General features: G+C 41.5%; 1 long non-coding RNA gene across 1 annotated transcript; it reads right to left on the minus strand.

The window, feature by feature from the left end:
• Positions 1-355: 355 nt before the first annotated feature.
• On the minus strand, positions 356-7292 carry LOC146354397 (uncharacterized). Its single transcript, XR_014787424.1, has 3 exons — positions 7049-7292; positions 2958-3056; positions 356-2089 (listed from the first exon to the last, which is right to left on the minus strand). It is a non-coding gene; the product is annotated as an uncharacterized LOC146354397 (long non-coding RNA).
• Positions 7293-7852: the final 560 nt, after the last annotated feature.

Below are 7852 nucleotides of genomic sequence, written 5' to 3' on the forward strand. Positions count from 1 at the left end.
CATAAGTCCCACTGAACTCAATGGGACTTACTTCTGAGTCGGCATATACAGGATTGTGCTGAAAATAAATCAAAATACATCAAAATGTTCTATGAAGATGTCGGTGACAGTTTCCTTAACCTTTCTACTGTATACCGGTGACACAGCCCTGTGAAATTCTCATACTTGTGACCATTGATTGCAAACCTGTGAAACTGTAAGAGCCCCCAGATGAAACCAACAGAGAACCCCCACCCCTTGCTATTTTCAAAGGAAGGAAATGATTTATGAACCATTGCTAATATTTTCTAGTCAAAGGAAAGGAAGATTAATCAAAGAGACAGTTGAGCTGAAGAAGTATGGCACCCTGATAATGTGCTGGGAAATGACTGGCTTTATTAGCAGTAGCACATGCACCGTCCAGATCTGAACTTGTTGACAATTTCCGCTGTTTGCTGAGAGCCGCATAATTTCCCTGTTTAGGCCTCTCCCACTGTTCTGCTGTCCATTATGTTTGACAGGCTCTGTAGGAGGCTGCCCACTTGCCTGCTCCCTCAAGCTGGGAGTTAGCATCTATACTACTGGGCTGGCATGTAGTTGTCATCAAAAATCCAATAGGAATCCAACAGTTCACAGCGTAATGCTATTTGATTGTAATGATATGTGTTTAATAGGTGATTTCTTTGTCTGTGGGTCTCCCTGCCCCTTCACACAAACCAATTTAAAGAGTGGGGGAGGGGAGCATAATAAGCTTTTGTCTCCACCATTTGTGTTGCACAGAATGAGCACCTCTGGAAAAAAAGAGCAGTAGCTTCCAGCAGGTTCTATAAATAAAGTTGAAGAAGCAACTGAAGAGAAATGCTGTGGATGAAGTTCCCATTCAGGAAATCAGATTAAGCCATTAGTTGCATCTCTTGTATCCTCGAAGCACATGGTGGAGACGCATTATCATATGCCTCCAGCCCAAGCTGACTGGGTATTATTTTCACCAGCATGTGTTCAAGTCTTTATCTTCTGTAGTATTTTTTTACAACCTGCTTTTCATAATTGGTTGGGGAAATCATCAAAGTATAAAGCCTCTTCACTGAGATCTGAATAGACTTCCAGCCTAGGACCTTTCAGCAATGGCCTTCCAACTGTGTGTAATAAGTAACAATTAATAGCAGTTAGTGGCTTATCTGCCATAGACAAACAACTAAGGCCATATTAGATTCCACACTTCTCCTTCCAACCTAAATAGCACTGTGCATTCTGTTCCCTAATTCCCACACAGCTACATCACTCATTGTTATTGTGGATTATTGTGGATTTTGGTTGAATTTACAGATGAATTTTTATCTCTCTTTCACTTTCTACAGCTTTTGAGTTTTTCTGAAGCACAACTCCATTTTGTCCTGTTTCCACCTTGGTTTGCACATTTTGGGGTAAAACATCCACACAAAAATACATACATGTTTTCATGCACATTTCTCCTAATATGCACATTTTTTGCTCGCCATTTCCCCTAATATACACATTTTTTTCAAACAATTTCCCCCAATATATGTCTTGCTGTATGCAATTTTCCCTAATGTATGCAATTACATATTCAATTTTCCCAGAATATGCATGTCTGCATACATGTTTTGATTGGAGAACTACATCACAAAATTAGGAGAAGACCGAAAACTGAAGGATAATTGTGTTCCAGTTTGCATTCTACTTTGGGAAGTGCAGTCAGGTCAGTTTGTATTAAAATGTGAAACAAATGCATTTCTCCCTCATCCATAGTTGAATATATCAAAGAAAACATTAAAGAGTAAGCAGCCAGCAGAACAAACTCCCAAAAATGATGGGATGGGTTTCACAACAAACCTGAGATCCTTTCCTCCACAAACACTCTGCTATCGGATTTTCTGTACTCCTCTGAATATTCCCTGCTGCACCCTCTTATACCCACACTTAATGAAACTGAAAATCTTAGACAATATGACCATTTCTGTTGTGTTTTCTTGATTTCCAAACATTACAGATAGAAACTAAAACCATTCTGTTATGACACAGACAGACAGTTCACTCTGCTTCACCTTGCTGTCTCTTGTGCCACCTTTTGAGTTGCTTTGGTGTCAATCTGCGAACACAACAAAAAATGGTATAGCATCAGAAACGAAAACTGAAAATGAGCACCTTATGCAAAACAGTTTTACTGCACCAAAACTCCATTAATACACACACACACACACACACACACACAATCTTCACACTCAGTCTTCCTACCAGAGCCAGCCTCATCTCTTTTCCAAGACCCTGCTAAACAGCTTCAGTCATTGTTTTTCTACATTCCTTTTTGAGATCCATTTTTAAACCTTTTTAAAGAGCAACATTAACTCTTGATTCTTGTTTATTCCCTTCCCTTCCATACATAGAATCCTAGAATCCTAGAATCATAGAATAGCAGGGTTGGAAGGGGCCTACAAGGCCATCGAGTCCAACCCCCTGCTCAATGCAGGAATCCAAGTCAGAGCATCCTTGACAGATGGCTGTCTAGCCTCATCTTGAATGCCTCCAGTGTGGGAGAGCCCACCACCTCCCTAGGTAATTGGTTCCATTGCCGTATTGCTCTAACAGTCAGGAAGTTTTTCCTGATGTTCAGCCGGAATCTGGCTTCCTGTAACTTGAGCCCATTATTCCATGTCCTGCACTCTGGGATGATCGAGAAGAGATCCTGGCCTTCCTCTCTGTGACAACCTTTCAAGTACTTGAAGAGCGCTATCATATCTCCCCTCAGTCTTCTCTTCTCAAGGCTAAACATGCCCAGCTCTTTCAGTCTCTCCTCATAGGGCTTTGTTTCCAGTCCCCTGATCTTCTTTGCTGCCCTCCTCTGAACCCTCCCCAGCTTGTCTGCATCCTTCTTCAAGTGCGGTGCCCAGAACTGGACACAGCAGCACTCCAGATGAGGCCTAACCAGTGCCGAGTAGAGGATGCACCCATTCACCCACCTTGCATTCTGCTGTCTGTTAATGTCACGCTGTGGATTCTATCACTAGTATTGCTGTTGATGAAATCTATAGCAGCACACAAACTGGACCATCTAAACTCTTCAAAAATGATAAATGAAAATACAGGTTATTTCCTTTTCTAAGGGCGCAATCCTGTGCATGTTTAGACAGAGAAAAGTCCGACAGCTCTCAGCATTCCCCAGCTAGCAACGGGTCATGCTGGCAGTTGCGGGACTTTTCTTTGTCTAACATGCACAGGAGTGCTCCTGAAATGTCTTACTCCACTTTAAACACATCCACCATACCTCAAGTGTCAATACATTCTTAGGGTGCAATCCTTTGGTGGCTAGACTGTGTCTAGATGGCCATAGGGTTTTTCAATTTCTGGGAACTGAACGCGGACCCCAGAAACCTGACTCCCTTGCCCCTCCCCCACCACCTCATAGGCAGCATGGTTTGTCCCTGGCTCTGCACATGCAAGAGCAGTGTGGAGTGGGTGAAAAGGGGGCGTTCCTGGGGGCAGGGAGGGGAGGAGACCACGGATGTGCTGTCACAATGCTTCCTATTTACCATCCAGCCTCCCCACCTCGCTTCGATGCACCCCAGCTAGATAGCTGAAATTGGCCATCTAGCTTGCAAATGCAGGGTGGCCAGAGAGTGGAGGAGAGGATCCCCCCATGCTCCCCCGCTCAGCATTGGAAAGTCAGCTGCCTCCGAGTTCAGAGGTGGCCAACTATCCCCATAGGATTGCCCCCTAAATTTGTGACTAAGGAGGCAAGCCTCCACTTACTCACCTGGCAGTAAGCTAGGAGTAAGCCTTTCTGTCTAAGCAGAAATGTATTGGATTGCACTGGAAATCATTTAATAGAGTGCTCCAAAAATAAAGCCATTTGGCTTAAATACACATTGTTATCCTCCTATTCTCATCCATCTAGTAGCTACATGGAAGGAGCACAGCACCTCCGTCAGCATACCACAGTTACAGACTGGTAATTGAAACGAGAAAACAACAACACATACACACACAAAGAAAAATGCATGGAACCCCAGCGTTGCACCCTAGTTGTTCAGACAGAATATTTTCTGAATAATATAACAAATAGCAAATGTAATATGGGAGACAAAGATTGCTTTTCAGATTTTCTATCCTAAACAGGGAATAGATTGTAATCAGTGTCCATAACAAATCGATGAGCACTGGGTAATATATTAGCAGGCTGCTGCTGTGTTACCCACCAGCCTTTTACAACGCCAGTTGAAGAAACCATTGCAGCTTTCAGTCTAGACGCTACCTTCCTGTAACTTATGCAGAAAGATGAAACCCGATAAAGTTGGACTGTCTACCTGATTTCATGCCAGAATCTCAGTCTATATCTAAAGCTGGGATTTATTTCTCTCTGCTCCGCTTGGGGAAGGCTGATAGAAGATTCAAGTGTAGAGAAATTCAGAGTACCACCAACAGGAAAAATTCAGTCTGGGAAAAAAATAGCCTTCATTCTTACTTTGTGGGTTGAACTGCACTGTGACCTTATTCATAAATAATCAGCTATTAAGAAACCAGCCCATTTGTGTGCAGAAATGCAATAACACCTGAGGATCTTCCCACAGTAGGTGCACACTTCTGTATTTATTTTTTTCATTCATTTGGTTTATTAAAACATTTCTATCCCATGCGTCTGTTGAAAAAACACCACTCAGGGTGGTTTACAATGCTTAAAAGTGACAATTTCACTTTAACACTCCCTCCCCCCAATATAAAATAAGCAGCCAAGGGGACAGGGTTAATTAAAACTGAAATGTAAAAGCATTATCTGCCACACCCAACAAAAGTCTGCTGGAATAAAACTATCTTCAGAAACCAGCAAAACAGAGGGAGGAGCAAGCAAATTTCATGAGGCAAGGCATAGTTCTCTGGGCACAAGTGGTGAAAAGTCTTCTAATTTCTAAACATTAAGGACCCACAAAATGATTCGTGCTAGAATAATATTGTAAAGATGCCAAAAGAAAGGAAAGGGGTGCATTAATATTGGTCCAATGATGCTTGAGTATTCGCCAGGAACAAGTAGTAGTTCCATTGTTATACAACCACAGGTGACAGGTCATAACAATTTCCTAAATCTGTGACAATTTCTCCACATCCATAACCACTCTCCTAAATCCATATGCTTTTATGCACATGTTTCAAATGTAACATCGATACAAACATATCCAGAGATAAGGAAAGGCAATTAGGTGTCACCATAACAACAGACGGTTATTAGTTACAAATTTCTGATGTATCTTAGCAGCTGCCGTTGCAAATGTAGAAGCCTTTTTTGGTGTTGGTTTTGTCACTCTTTGACAGCAATTTATTATATGTGATTGGTCAGTTATGAAATCTGAGAACGAAGATTGTAATTGCAATGGCTCGCCCCTTGTATCATCACAAAATTGGCACAATGCAGCTACATCAAGCGTTCAACTGCTGCGTTTCTCTTGTCTCCTACCATTGTCAGAAGTGACAAAGAACTTCAGATGCATCTTTTCTATGATTACCCTGTTATCTGCTAAGAGTAGCACATCCCTCTCTAATGACTGACTTTCACAGTAGGTGCCATTTTGAATTAGTCTGTGTTGACTACCAGTTGTGAATTTGGGGACCACGATAGTTGTATCAAAGGCATCGGTATTTGTGGAACTAAGTGTGAAGCATCCTTTTGCATGTTGCCACAAGATTTTCAGGTGCTTTTCAGGTGCTTCAAGCAGCATGCAAAGAGCTGAGTGTTTCTCTTTGTGGCAGTATTCACAGAACCACTGTGTGACGTATGGAACAGTTGTGGCCAAAAATCAATGCAGTTGATGCAAAAACTGTGGCTGGGCTGGACTGGCAGGATGGTAGACTAGGAACAAACTGTTCAGGGCTTTCAATTGCAATGAAGAACCCCCACAAATGCAGCTCGCTACATCTTCAGATGTAGTCTCAACTCGTGGAGGTCAGGGGCAGAACCAAGTGAGTGGCCACAATGTTGAGAGTAGGGCCATAACTATGGGCCCACTGCCCTTTAATCATGTGGAGCCCCTTCCTCTAAAATAAAGTGTGAAAGGGGCTATAGACTTTGACACATTCAATTTAGGAGGCTTGCTTGGTTTCAATGGAGGAATGTTACTGTTGTTCATGGGGATGGGGGAGGCATTTGTTTAGTTTCCCTTTTAATACAAAGTTTACTAATTTCACACATTTGAACCACTATGCAAACTGACATTCAGTGAACCTTCAAAATTCACAGTTCTCCAGATTTTGCAGTTAAGTTGCCCAATCAAAAAATAATGTATATTTGGGGAAAATAACATTAAAATACATTATATTAGGACAAATGGTTGCAAAATATGTATATATTAGGCAAACATTCATACAAAGCATACATTAGGGAAAATGTACACAAAAAACGCTTATGTATTTTCATGCAAACTCTTTTTAAACTGTTATTTTTTGAAATAATTATGTGTTGAGATAAATCTTAAAAGTTCAGGGTGAGCCAAATTTATGACTGGGGAAATTCTCAAAGTTCGAGATGAGCTGAACTTAAGATTGGATAAAAGAGAAACGGAGAGAAAAATGAAATTTACAGAATGGTCTCTCTCTGGGTCCTTGTTGTGATGCTTCGCAGAACCAGTTACTTTTTCTGGGAGAAAATCCTCATTGTATTTTGCAAACCACCATCCAGAGAAGATATGTAACAGCCAGTAGAAAGTATATCCATTTCTTTTCAAACCAAATTGTTACGGAAACTGTGCAATTTCTGAAATGCAAAGCGTATTGCATTTTATAGCCTTATGGACTCCAGAACCCTTCTTCCAGGATACTGACTCACCACATATGCTTCATATGAACTTTTAAAGCTGTTATGAAGGGTGATGGAATGCAAATACATATTTCTTTTCCTGTTTTTAGGAGGGTGGCAGGCTTGGGCTTTTTTCTTCGTTGTTGATTTTATTTTGTTGGCATTACATGTCCTCTTGTACTCTGCAGAGCAAATAACAACAACAACAACAAAACAAAACAAGATTTCACAAAATAAAAGCAAAAATTTAGGGATGTATGAATTGTGTACCTTCCGGGCCGCTTGACTTCCGCAGTTTGCAGCCATTGCTCCGTACCATCGTTCGCAAGCCCCAAGAATTCGCCTCTTTTTTTTCCACTCCAAGAATTACAAAGATAAATCCGTACCAACAGCCATAATTCTGCATAACTTCCATAAGAGAGGATATTTTTGGAAGATATTTATGTATTTTTTCCCCTGCTCTGAGACGTGCAGTAATTACTTTCAGCCAAAACACTTCCTCCTCCTCCTCCTCGGGGCTTCCCAAAACAAGGCTGCCCTAGGTGTGCCTGAGCGATGCACTCTTTGTTTAAAGCAACGCTGTTTGAAAGAAAGAAAGAAAGAAAGAAAGAAAGAAAGAAAGAAAGAAAGAAAGAAAGAACCTTTTAAAATGACCATGCCAGTCTGGAGCCCTGCACAAGTATTATTCCTCCTGCTAGGCTTTCTGTTTCCACATCCAGCCTTGTTGGTGATGTTGTGAAGCTAAAATGGAGAGGAGAACCAACTCTGTGCATGTCTACTCAGAAGTAAGTCTTATTGAGTTCAATGCGACTTACTCCTACACATGTCAGCACCCCACTTACCCCCAGCTCAGCTTTGTATTTCCACATCCAGCTCATTAGCAAACCTGCTGTTAGTTATCTCACTGGGTGACTTTGGGCTGGACTCTCACCACTGCACCACATTTCTGTTATGAAACCCATGAAGAAAAAGAGACAGTATAATGGGAAGTTCTTTCTGAAGCAGTCACACTTGTACAAATGCAGCATGAAGGGAAAGATCAGCAACCTTCTCTTTGTTTGAATAAAAAGCACA

Source organism: Heloderma suspectum, chromosome 2 (genome assembly GCF_057233095.1).
Source record: "Heloderma suspectum isolate Gila_16-S chromosome 2, 16-S_ref, whole genome shotgun sequence".
Classification (NCBI taxonomy): domain Eukaryota; kingdom Metazoa; phylum Chordata; class Lepidosauria; order Squamata; family Helodermatidae; genus Heloderma; species Heloderma suspectum.